The 13638-nt window shown below is 39.4% G+C and overlaps 1 protein-coding gene across 2 annotated transcripts in view; it reads left to right on the forward strand.

The window, feature by feature from the left end:
* The window catches only part of epha6 (eph receptor A6), a gene marked incomplete at its 3' end in the record, with an annotated part of 170410 nt that overhangs the window by 140990 nt on the left and 15782 nt on the right, over positions 1-13638 (forward strand). The gene's annotated exons all lie outside the window — the stretch shown is intronic.

Genomic DNA, 13638 nt, shown 5'->3' on the forward strand with positions numbered 1-13638 from the left:
TGAAATTATTGAAACTTGATTCAATGTTTCAAGGGTCCACATTGATATAACCCCAGTCAGTTTTTCTCACCTATTACTTCTTTTTTTAACTTATTGGACATATGTACAGTTTCACAGATCAAGCACCTATGTTTCAGCCCTGATGAATGAACTGAGGTAACCTTGTCTTTTGATCATCTTTAATGTTATCTATATGAAGATTGTTTTATTGTCAGCTCTTAAAAAGTACAGGAGCATCATGACTGGCAGTTGCTTTGTATGAAGAAATGATGGCTACGTCTGTGGACTGCAGTTTGAGGATCACGCACAGGAATATTGAAGGAGTATTTCTTTTCTTTAACCCTTTAATCACAATGGTACTGTTTAAAATTTCCCCTTGTAAAACATCGCCAAATTCATTCGATTACAGCTGTAAAAATGCCAGGTGAAACCAACCTTGGCATCTATGGAAAAGACACAGATGGGGAAATTTCAAAGTGTCCTTTTCAAGAAACTGGACCAAGATTTGAAACCTGCAAGTCCACCGACTGCAATGCAACAAAAATGAAGGACAACAAATGCTGCATCCATTATTGTCATAGTATTAGATTAAATGCATCACACTCAGTATCCATTGAAAATTAACACTGTTTATATTGTGAACATGCATAGAGTATAGGAAGCAGGAAACTGCTGAGGGCTACACTTACATTTTCAAATTGATTTTATTCTGACTAATTTCCTTAATGAATTCCTTTGATTCAAGCTGACATCTACCGGCTAAGTCGATGAGATATGCGGTTATGTCAGCAAGTAGATTTCTTTTCCATCATTTTGTCATGAGTAAATTAAAAAGTTTGAATCGGTAATTCAAGATTGTTGCAGCTGGTTAAGAATTAATTTGCGTCACTGAGTGTGCGCTCACGTTTGAGCTGGAAATCAAACATTGTGGTTTATTTTCCTGTGTTCTCAGGTGTTTGTAAGGAATCCATACCAATAGACATAATGTTGTCTTATATTGTAGCCTCTATCCTGATCACTGTGGCCACCAAGACAACACAAGCGTTCATTCACACTTTTCAGCGTTGTACATCAAGAAAAAGTGTTTTAAAAGTGTTTTATCTTTCTTTATTTTCTACGGGAATGACAAACCTTTTACTGTCAAGGACCCTTCCACAACCGTATGAGTTTTCAGTTTGAGGTGAACAGACTGTACTGAAGTGATGAAGATCAATGCGGGTGAAGGTGATCGATTGGGTCGCCTGGTTCGACTCGTCTGGGACGTCCTGAGAGTCGAAAGCTTAACTAAAAGGAGACGCAGTCAGGTTTGAGATTCTATTTCAGGAGATTGCTGAAGGAGAGAGGAAAAGAACGTGCTGGACGAGGTGAATGAATACAAGTTGGAATGAGGAGCGACTCTGTTTTTGAATTTGCTCTCCAAATTAACTTCACGTTTTGTCATTTGGTTTGGTGGACCTGCTTGTCCCCCCACTCACATAACAACGTTTCATTTCAGTGGATGTACTGATTGATATCTCATCCTCCCTCTTCACTTTGCACTCAATCTCTGACTTTTTGTTGCAGACATTGAAACAGAGAAAACAATCCTGATGAGCAGCCTTCATAAGTCACACTGGGACACTTGTTAAGCTGTCGCCATTTTAATGTTTACTCATTTCTAGCAAATAAAAGGAGAAATGTAGGCAGATCCACTCTGTGAACTGAAGATGCAGAGCTTTTAGCTGTCTCTGGGAGACACTAATGCCACTAAACAGAAACTTAGAATGGAATACAATTTTTAGATACAATAAATTTGATGAGCATTTGGGGAAAAAATAACTATGGGTACTGTAGTGTTTCCCATAAAAAAGGTGTGTGTTAAATTGTAAGAGAAAACGAGCCTCTGTAACAGGAGACATTTTGACTTGTCGTTGCATGAGAACTACAAGTGCATTAAATACCTTTAAGGAGGACTCTGATCCATTTAAGCGTGACTGTAAGCTTTATATTCGTTGGCTTACCGTAATGTATGTGTTCAATTTTGCCTCGTGGGCATTGGCACAGCTTACGCTACATTTTGTTACAACAATTGCCTTTGGACAGAGGATACCACTACAGCAAGAGGAGGGAAGTGCAGGCGGGTATTAGGATGATAAGAACAACAGAAGTGTGTGTGCAGGAAGGACTGGTGTTATATTTGTGTGCCAAGACTCAAATAATCCTCTGCCACAAAACCACAATCAGCTATTTTAAGACATATTACAATATCTATTAATTTTATATATTGTTACATACAGGTATCTAGTCTTGACAAGACACAACAGGTCTTTTTAATGAAGCACACAGATATTGATACTCAAATAAATATTCAGAAGAATGACAAACGTAAATCAGTCATCTCAAACTCACAACCGCAGTTGTTTTTGTACAACAATGTGGAACCATCCGAGACAGAAATCAGCAGCACTTTACGACTATATTTCAGAAGTGTGACGTTTAGGAGGTTTGTTTGTTTCACTCTGAAGATGCCGAACAAATCATAAACGGAACTGCTCACAAACGCAGACAAAAATATATAGTAAACAAATCCCTGGACTGTGTCACATAAAACACATCCTATTTTAATGTTTTGGCATTTCCATAGAGACTCTTGAGGACTCCACTCTGATGCAAATGTCAGGCTGCATTTTAAAGCAAAAAAACTGTGATGAATGGTTCTTGTTAGTAACTTAAAGTAAAACACAATGAATTTCTGTTCGAAAATTGAAATGAATTTGTCCACCAAATGCAAACCAACACCAGTTTGAACACCCAACTGGTGTGACACATGCATTTAAACACATTAACAAAGGCATGCGTTGCATAATAACATTCAACACTTTTGGCTGTCAGAGAGGAAAAATCATGATGATATTTTTGATCGGGGCTTAAAATCAAGAGTCATTTGTAGGAAAGTGAGACACAATCTCACATTCAGCCTGATCGTTGCTCCAAACTGCTTTCTAACAATGAACTAAAAGGTACCAGTGCAGTGTCGAATGGTTCAGAGTAGTTCACAGATTTCAAAGTGAAAAGTTACTTCAGTATAAACCCTTTTACCTACGCAGAAATCTTACCATAACAATAGCTCTTTCTCTTTTAGCATTCTTTATTTAATACCTGGAGGCACAGGTGTTTTAGTGGTCACCAACAATCACGTGGAGGGTGACCTTGCTCAGTCAGACTTACGTTTCTACCCAAGTGTATGACATCCTCATTGCACCGTGTAGCAGGTAATCAACTGATGTAACTCTTAAAGTTGCCCAGATGGAAAATAAACACAAACTTAAGAAGATCAGTTAGCTTGGATGCCAATTACAAATTTACTGAAATTTAAGGTTCAGATAACCAATAACTGTAATATTGTGCTTCACAACAAAGTATTTAAAAAGATATATTTGAAAGGATAGCTAAGGATGTGGCGCAAACATATTGCTCTATCACATGCATGCAATATTTACTATCTTTTAGGATCCAATTTTCTTCAGAGAAAAAGTTCTTGATTGGACAACTCAGTGTTGCACAAAACCATGACAACAATGTAATGTCGTCTAGTTTAATTTGTTGTCTTTGGTAGTTTTATCCGGATTTGTAAAACTCTTCTCATGTTCATCATTGTTTGGGGGGAAAAATAATGTTTTCACATATATAGACACCCTGATATCCTCTCCCCTTCTGGGCAGGACAAGAATACAGCTATCACAAACACTTTCGTACAATTCTACAGCAATATGGGCGGGATGGCACTCACTTGTTTTGTCCAAGCTGAAATTACTGCTGGGCTTAAAATACCCTCAACATTTAGGATTGGACACTCAACCAGGACAACAATGTCCCGGCAGGGCCCGTATGAAACAGCTTGAGCTTTTACCTGGTCTCAACAGTCTGTGTGCAAAACAGCAATTGGAATAATAAGAGACTCATCGATCAAACCTCTGAAGAGACGTAGACATGTAAAGTAAGTGAAGACTGCACAGGGGTATATATATATATATATATATATATGTGTGTGTATATATATATATAAACTGAGAGGAAGAATCAGACAACAGGTGTCACACAAATAAGCCAAATTTTATTCAAGCCAGCGTATGTATTGCATCTTTCATGCTTCCATGAATTAGCCTGGAGCTCCAGCAGTATACAGGAGTACACTGAAATAGTGCCAGAGCTGCTCCTGACTGGACACAACAGCCTCAGGTGAAGCTAATAATACAGCTCAATGTCCACTCAGTGAACAGGATGGAGAGAGGCTCTTACCAAAAATGACCAGGTAACAAGTGATATCTTACATTTTAGTAATCATAACAACATTATAACTTATTGCTGCCATGCATACTGTTATTATAGGAGCATGTCACACTGTAAACATCCTATAGATAACCTTTAATGCTTATTTAACAGTGAATACCGATAGCATTGCCAGCTTAATTAATGTAACTGATCAGTTCATGCAGTTCGCGTGTTTTGTGACTCCCTAAAAGTTTTGTTACTTTAAGTTCTAATATGACAGAAAGGAAAAAGGGGCAGCTTTATTCATCGTGACATCATAGAACTATGTCATTTGTGTTGTCATCATCAACAACAACAACATCATTCGAAATTCTCTTAGTCTCTCCAATATTTTAAACAACCTCATGGAGCTGTGTTATGGACACCAGTATAAATTATCTCAATTTTGTTTGTGAGAAATCCTGTTTGGTCCACGTTGGCAGGGACTTGTGCAATGCTTCAGTACTCATGCCAGGTGCGAATCAAAGGACTGGCAAAACCAAAACCATTCATCATTGCAGCTGGGAACAAAACACACAGCTCTGTTGCTGCTGAATTCACTCACAACTGCCTCAGAATTCAATAGTAGATTGAAATGAGATGCAGGTGGTGATACTTTTTTTTTTTCCGTCTTTTGTTTTCTTACAATCGTTATGTTTGGCTCACACCAACATGACGAGTGCACTGTATATGATAGAGCCTCGGACAGTTTCCCTGCAATGCCTGTCAATGCAGTTTCTAATACCCCATGTTGATGTTTTCACAAGTTATACTGGCCCAGTCTGTAGAGGCACTTCAACCTCAGGGTGGGAAATGAATGGTGCTTGCAGTGGTAACTGCAGCCTGCACTTGCACGTTGAAATTCCACAAGTGAGCATTGAACTTCAGTGATATGATAGCGAACAGCAGACAGTCAAGATGTGCCACCATACACAGGAACCCTTTATTGTCGGTATGACTCAAATGTCATAAGAAGTTTGAGTCCATCACCTGTGACAACAAAAAGCTTAAAGCTGCTGTTGTACAGCAGGGATTTATGGTGTATGTCTTATTTTGGTGGATGCGATCTGATTGTGTGTAGGCGGATATGTGTCCCTACTTTATTAAAAACTCACACACCAGGTGCACCAAGAGCTAAAGCAAGCCCTTTGGCTTTTTGCATTGAAGCACAAGGTGGACCCCCCCCCCCCCCCCCCCCCCCCCACCTCCCCTACCTGAATCCAACTAAAAGCAGACACAAGAGTAGCTGGAATGTTTTTAGACCCCATCACAGTCTGTCATATCTGCAGTCCCTCTGCCCTGTGTAGGAGGGACTTTCACTCTCTTTTAGTTTCAAAAAATGTACTTGAGCTGCCTGAGAAAGATGAGAGGCTTCAGTCTCACAGCTTTCACAGAAGGATGTTTTCCATACAGTAAGTAAGGATACATATTGGCCTCCACGATGCGGTTTGTTTGAGATATGTACCTATGTTTGCATCTGCTTCACTGGAAAATGGAGAACATGTTAGAAAATAAAAAGATTTGTCAATCATTACAGTTTTTCTAAGTTTCTTGACATATTTATTAATCCAATGATTTCCACTGAGCCCTTTGTTGCCTCTGCAGTAGACGTATGTGCCTGAGTGAGGTGAATGTGATGGATGTTGGGGCAAGAGAGGAGTGGTTTGAATTACACCAATGTTATGATTACAGCTTTAAGCAAGGTTATTCGCTGAGCTGTGTGGGTGTGCAGATTGCTCGCCGATGTGTGTACAAATAATATGCAGTATAACAATGCTCAAACAGGCTGGAGAACAGTGAAAGAAACCGAGGTCTCTGTGTGCGATAGCTTCGTCGCGTGTGTCTGTGTCTGTGTGCGGCCTCTTTACAACATGAAAGCCTGCGAGACAGAGGGATAGGAGGATAAAGGGGATCAGAGGATACGACTGGAAAAGACTGATAAAGGCGCATGTCACTATTTCTTTAATGAACAGCTTGACCCCATCAGCAGAGGTCAACAGTCGCTCCCTAAATCTCCTTGTTGTCCCCTCAGCCAGTGTTAGCCGCCATGTTATCTGCTCTGTCTATCAGTGTCCAGGATCCCACAGACTTCACTTTGCGAAAGCCCAATCTGGCAACCTACGGCTCGTGGCCCTCTGACACCTGCTCTAATCTGGCAACCCAGATTATGTTAAGTCTTCAAAGAGAAGAAGGCTCATATGTGATCACAGACACACACACACACACACACACACACACACACACACACACACACTCACACACACACACACACACACACACTTTTCCCTCCAGTAGATTGATGTGAGGGTGCGCGCTCGCCACAAAAGTTATTCGGTCACGCTATCCTCGCTTCTGTTAGCCGCTTTATTTGGCCAAATATATTCTCTGTCGTGCTGTGGAGGTAGTCTATGTTGATTAAAAATTTACTGAGGCAGCACCATTGGCCCGCATCACGTTTGAGGCAGAAAATCTGAAATCTTCTGCATAATTCATGCAGATGCTGATCAGACCCAGGCAGAGGAAAAGAATCAGTCATGGAGCGGCCACATTGACTCTTAAAACTTGGTTGTTGTTTTTTTTTTTTGTCAAAGCGGCACTGATCAATGCCCAGTGTGGATCTCTTAATGTACTGAGTCTTTCAAGAGTCTTTCAGCCGTTAAAACTTGGAGATTATGGGTTATGCCCGTATTAAATGGCATGAAGCAAATGTCCTAATTATCCTTCCAAAATGACTGTAGGCTGAATGATACTTTCTTTTTTCAAGAGATTAATATGACAGTTGTGCAAATGAGTTGGATTATAAAACTATAATATAGAAATAAACACATATTTCCATACAGTGGAACTAATTATCATTAATAGCAATGCAAACGCCTTTTTTTTACACAAGTTGTGGTTTAATTTACCAAAGCACAGTCACGTCCATGCATTCAAAACAATTTAATGCAACAGTTACTAATTGTAATATATGAGATAACACAAGTTAAATGCTGCTTCTCAGATGCCCCTTATACAACAGAATGCAATTCATATGTGTATAAATCACAATTACAAAAGACCGCTTGTCACTTCCATAGTACACGTCTGTGTTCATGGTAAGAAGGAAAACTTCTTAGGAAAGACAGAAAACAAAACAACCAAAACCATCAGGAAAAATAGGTGCTGCAGTAATAATTTAAAAAGACCCATATTAACATGGTATGGTGCTAAAAGAGGCCGAAAGAGTAATAAGCTGCTATAAAGTTTAGCAAAGCTGCAAACACCACAGTTCCCCCTGACATTCCAGGCAATCCTCAATCTTCATCTTCCTCCACTCCTCCATACTTCTACATAATCTACTTTATTGTACAGTGAAGGTACTATATTTCTCTGAGATGGATAGATGATCCAGTCAGACTGTGAAGGCCTGCATTTATCTCTTTGACCAGCACTGAAACGTACCAGCACATTCTCAGGTCTGCTGTGAAGCAGACTTCCTCACCTTGGTCATTGCTGGAGACCAAATGCAAAGTGGCCCCGGATCTTCAGATGCCTTCTACAGCTAAGCTTTCATATACCTGTCATACCATACTTTGGTGCATGACCATGTGGTTGTCCCATGCAGTTGTACACATGTTTAAACTGCACTGCAAGTTGTTACTAAGTTAAACTCTTTATCGATGCAATACTACGTGGGGCTGTCAATATATAGAGATGTATTTGTGAATAGACAATGTGTGCTTTTCACGACGCCTCCATCTCTTTAGGGTTATTGTCACACTTTCCCTTCTGGTGTGTGATGGGCAAAAAGCACTCTGTAAACATTTCAGTGATTGAAACTTGCATCGCAGGTATAGTAAATGACGAATGACCTTTTACACAATGAGAGTTGACTCAGTTTTTTTTGGTTGAAAATCAAAACATCTTTGTGGCTCAGAGTTCATCCTCGGAGTGTGATTAAATTTGATGAATTTGTTATGCCTTGATACAGGATTTTTTTTTTTTCGGCTTTTATTCTGTTTATTTCTCCGACAGTTTCACGCAGAGTATTGGATTGTAATACAAGAGATGTCAGCCTTGGCGATGTAAAGTGTTGTGCAAGTTAAGGTTTTGTATGGCAGTTACTTCTTTAAAAAGTTCTGGGAGTGATTCATCAAGTAATGCACCACTGAAATGCCCCTACCTTTGGCTTAAACTCCGAAGTAACATGAACACAATGTGACAATTACTGAAGTTTTCATGATCCTGTTACTTGAGTTATACATGAAAAGAGTTGGAGCTGCCCCTCTCCTCCCTGGTACATGTGCCGGTTGTTAGATCCTGAACTAACTGGGTCCCTCGAATCACAGGTGTTATGCTGAGTTCTGCATGACCGCTTAAGATTGTATCCCCCTTGTGGGAACGTGTGCAGTCAAGCACTTGCAGTTGAAAATGCCACACTTTATTAAATCGACTCAACCAAAATAACATGTGCAACACGGTCTGACTTCCACAGCGAACTCATATAACTTCAGCTGAACCTAACGAGCGAATCAGTCATTAAACCAACCCACACAGAGCTGACACATTATTTAGACGTATTTCGTAGGCGAGGATTAGAAGTAAAGTGTGAGTACTTTAAAATATTACTGTATATTTTTAGTGACTGTTTAGTAATTACAGAAAGTAATTCCCAGAAACTTGTCCAACATTGTTTCATGTTTGCTGTTTCTTTTTTTTTTGTCTGTGTAATGCTGAAATTCAATCATACTGATGCTGAATCTATTGCAGGGCTGTTGTAGTTTTAAAACTCGTGATTGGTTTTAAGTTCACTGAAGCATGTACATCAGCGCTTAAAGCAGCACACCCAATAAAGGAAAGGATGTGGTAAAATATACATTTTAATAAAGAAAACTGTACTCAGGCCTGAGTAGTATTCAGTTAATTTTTGTTGTGTCCCTTTTCACTTGTACTTTAACTGATTTATGTCGTCTTTTTGCTTGAAGTCGAGTAACATTTCATGTTAATAGCATTCCTGTCCTGGCTCCAATCAGACCCGAACAAGCAGTAAAGCTTGTCAGCACCAACCTATCCTGTCAGGCTCAGGACAAGCGGTAGATCTGTCCCTCAGCTCCACCACCTCCATCTCCTGGAGGGAGATAGCATCTTCCCTTTGGAGCCGAGTGGCGTAGGGGCGCAGCTCTGTGGGAGAGTCGGAGCTGTCTGCAGCAGTGACAGTGAAGAGAGGACTCTCCACTGAAGTGACAGTGCGACTGCGAGACTTCTGTCTGTTTCTGCTTTGTCTCTGTTGGGGGTTTGGGTCAAGCCTCTGGGCTCGGCTTTTTTTCTACTTTACTGCCACTCATTTAAAGGATAGAAGTTCCTTATTCTCTCATCAAATCCCATATAAAACAAAAGAAATGATTTACTTACCCCACAAAAGTGTTCTAAAGCCAAATTTGGCTTTTCCCACAGTGAACCTAATTGTCTTTAATTACAAAAAAGATGTTACTTGCCTGCCTTTTATCAAAGAATATATATGGCTCGGTATTGGCATGCATATTTCAACAACTATGGATATTGTCACAAACAGCAAAGTTATATTGAGAGAGAAAACAGAAAAGACAGAAAAAAAGAAAAAGGGCATAAGCACTTGAGCTTGGTCCTTAGAGAATATCTTTTCAAGCCGTAAGAAGGACACCGTATCCATGAGCCACTGGATTGAAATTTTGTCGACTTCTAGTTAAGGAGGAGACGCTGTCTTGCATAATAAGGAAGTGAAAGTTAAAAGTTCTATTTGAATGGGGGTGTAACTTTTCTAATCTTGCGGGAAGCCGAGTATTGCAGTATGGAGACAAATGTTTACCTGCCAAGTATTTTTGAGATAGTGTCAAATATTGTAATGTTAGTGTTATGTGTAGAATATTATGGAGAAAGAAAAAAAAGGGCTGTCAAATGTATACTGTAAACTCACGCCTGAATTGGAAACAGACAAGATCTTGGGATTGTAGCTTTTAAAGTAATGAAATATGAGCAAAGTTATTAGGGGATCCGGAGCCACAGGTGGGAATGAGTGTCCCTCATGTTCATGGTCATTAATTAAGCTCACTTCTGCAAATATGTTTTAAAATTCATCAGTGCGGCAGCATTCGAGAGAACTGAGAGCACCTTTCATTATTTCCGTCTGGCTGCTCTCATGTAGCAGTCCCACCTCTTCAGTACTTCACATGCAGACCTGCCATGCAGGAGTGTGCGGGGTGGCCATTACAAATATTGTCTCTTGGGTTCATCGCCTCTCAACACACAAACATACAAGCATGCACACACACGGAAACATTCAAGATATTTCTGCTCATGCAATAACCAGCCTTTGATACCAAGAACCAAACGGATGCTGATCTCGCAGCCTTCGATGGTCTCCATCCATCACAGCCACATTATGTCTGTCGTATCTAAAATCGCCTCAGCCTTGCTGCCAAAGGGAGCTCACACCATATGCCTATATGCCCAGAACAAATAGCCATCAAGAAAGGCAGAGAACTTCATTATAGGCCTACCGAGCGTGAACAAGTGGATTATAGCTCCTGACCACACGGTAGAATAGAATTCCTCAGCAACAGGTACATTAATTACATTTTCCAGGACATTACAGGTACAAATCCCTGCTTTGAATGAAGATTTTAAAAATAGTAATAATGATAACCCTCACTCATACATTAAAACAGTGGTGTCAAACTCATTTTACCGCATCGGGTCCAATTCCATGTTTTCCTTTTTTCAACTCTCATTTTCAAAAAGCCTATTCAATTCAATTTGAACTGGCAAAATATTGAAAAGTGCCTTATTTCGTCTTTAAATGTGGTTACATCCAGTGACAAATGAGTTAAAAACCCTTTCTAAGTATGTTGCTGCAGAGCTGCATCCCTTTTCTCACAAACTCCCCCTGACACTATTGTTTTAATGCTAAAGCTATTTCATTCTCAAAATGGTGATCCGGTGAGCACAATCACTCATTATAACAGGTTATGTCCGTACCTTGACAAAAACCATGTCTCTTGTTGAAAGTTTTATTTTAAACATTTTAGTCAAAGATAAATCAAGTGACAGAGAGTTTGTTGAATACTGTTATTTCATCGAATGAGTGTTTTCCAGCTGCCGGATGTATTCAATAATTTTTACAAACAAGGATCGTTTTAATTCGAGGAAATCTACTTTTGCATATACTTGAAACTGTTATACACATTGTGGGAATGTGGTAAATAGAGAATAGCAATGGCAATTACAATTACAAGCAATTGTAGTGTTATCAGTGATTGGTGACTTTTAAAACTGTGCGAATGGTTTTACGCTTGAGGGGCCTCACCTATTATAGCTACGCAGCAAGAAATCATTTTCCCGCGTGACCCCGATGTGCTTCGCTGGGTACATTTGTGATATTTACGCCCTGCTGCCAGGTTTAAGCAGCACCTCGATAACAATAAACCACGTTTGAATAATAGAAAGACATAACTTGATCATCAGAGCAGATGCTGAAGCTAATTGATGAGTTCACCCAAATTATTGTATTCTCCCGCTTATCATACCTGATACCTCACCGTACAGATGGTTATTTATTGAATCATAAAAATGTGAAGGTTTTGAGCCTTTGAGATTTCACTGTTGTTTATTGGAGGTTGTAGGAGGATTTCTGAAGGCAAATACAATAACAGCTGGTTCGGTTATAGCTCGGTACCGGTACTTCTCTAGTAGGAAAAACCTCAAATATGTCAATGTGAAAAAGTGATTGTGTTATAAGCGTCTTGCCTTTAAGTAGTATGGTTGTGCCGGGATATGTACGATAATGTTCTTGTATTTTGACAGCAGTGCTACTAATACAGCCCACGGGTAGATAAGGTCAATTATAGCTTAATCCCTCCTTTAATGACTGTAAGTTTAAGCTGTACCTTGTTACTTTGAATTGTTTCAAATAGTTTTCTGCAGTTTGACCCCAATTTATTAGGTTGCAGTAAAATCTCAGAGAGAAGTTTGTGACATGAGAAGAGATTTATAAATCCGGATAAAACTACCAAAGACAATAAAGGAAATCATTGTCTGGAGCTAGGAACAGCAAAAAAAAGTGCAAACTTTGATCTACAATGGCCTTTTATGCATTTCATTGTTAATTCACGCCCATGCTGATATACTGAAGATGGTAATATTGTGCCAATGAGTTACTGGGAAGATGATAAGGTCTTGTATTACAATGGTTAAAAATCTTAATCCTTTTACACTTTAATCTACTGGGAAAATGGAACATTTCAGAGAGCTGCGTGGAACTAAATTGACACTCGACATGATGACAAGTGTACATCTACATTATGAAAGGAAATAATGATGTGGCATTATCCTGCATGGCCTGATGGCGAACTAAAGCATCAGCATTTCAATACAAGTTGGAGCAACATCCATGGATAACGCTGACTTCACAAGCATTATTGCATCCGTATGCATTGTTGCTGTTGCTGTTTCTTGTGGTCGTGTCAATGTTTGTAAGTGGGAAAGGGTGCTTACTCTTACACAGCTGGTATTTTCTAAAGTTCCTAGATGCATGAACTTTCCCCTGTAACAACCATTAATGCAATACCTGCCAGTATTTTAATCAGAATCATGTACTACCCTGCCAATAATGTGATAAGAAATTTCACCTATTGTTATAATGCCCCATTAGTGGATGGGATGGTCATTATATTAATTCACTGAGGATACATACACTGCAACACTCTCGTTTATGGTCTTTTTTCCAGTTTATTACTCTATTGACTTTATTACATTCAGAATGGCCAAAATCGTTCCATAATTGGCAGTTATTGTGTTACTGGTTATTGGTTGTTATGCCACCTGTTTACACAGACACAACATAGTTGAAGCTGCCTTATAAGGTTAGTTAAAACAGATCAAATGTTTTTCTTTTCTATTACTTACCAAGCCACTAATGTAAAACCTAATACCTACTATACTGTCTGAATGTTTCCATCAGTACATCAGTAAGCTGGTCCACACAGTTCTTGGCCATGAACGGGATTCACATGTATTTCTTATTTTTATTTATTTATTTTTTATTTCAGAGTAACCTCCAAGCATCTATTTGGATAAAGTCCTCTGTGGTCTTTTGCAGATGCTGTCATCTAATCTCTCAGCTTTTCAGACTTTTCTTGGCAGCAGCTTTTTATCTGTCGCTGGCTGTCTGTCACTCGCTCGGTGCCCAGATAAACTCTCCCACAAACTCACACCCTCGCATTCGGGCAAGCGTGCGAGCTTACACATAGTTATATATTATCAATAGTTGTGTGTTGAGGAAATGTTATCTCTCTTGAGTGTTCAGGTGAATTAAGAGGATTTGTGTGTATTTCT

Source organism: Lipophrys pholis (genome assembly GCF_963383615.2).
Source record: "Lipophrys pholis genome assembly, chromosome: 13".
NCBI lineage: Eukaryota > Metazoa > Chordata > Actinopteri > Blenniiformes > Blenniidae > Lipophrys > Lipophrys pholis.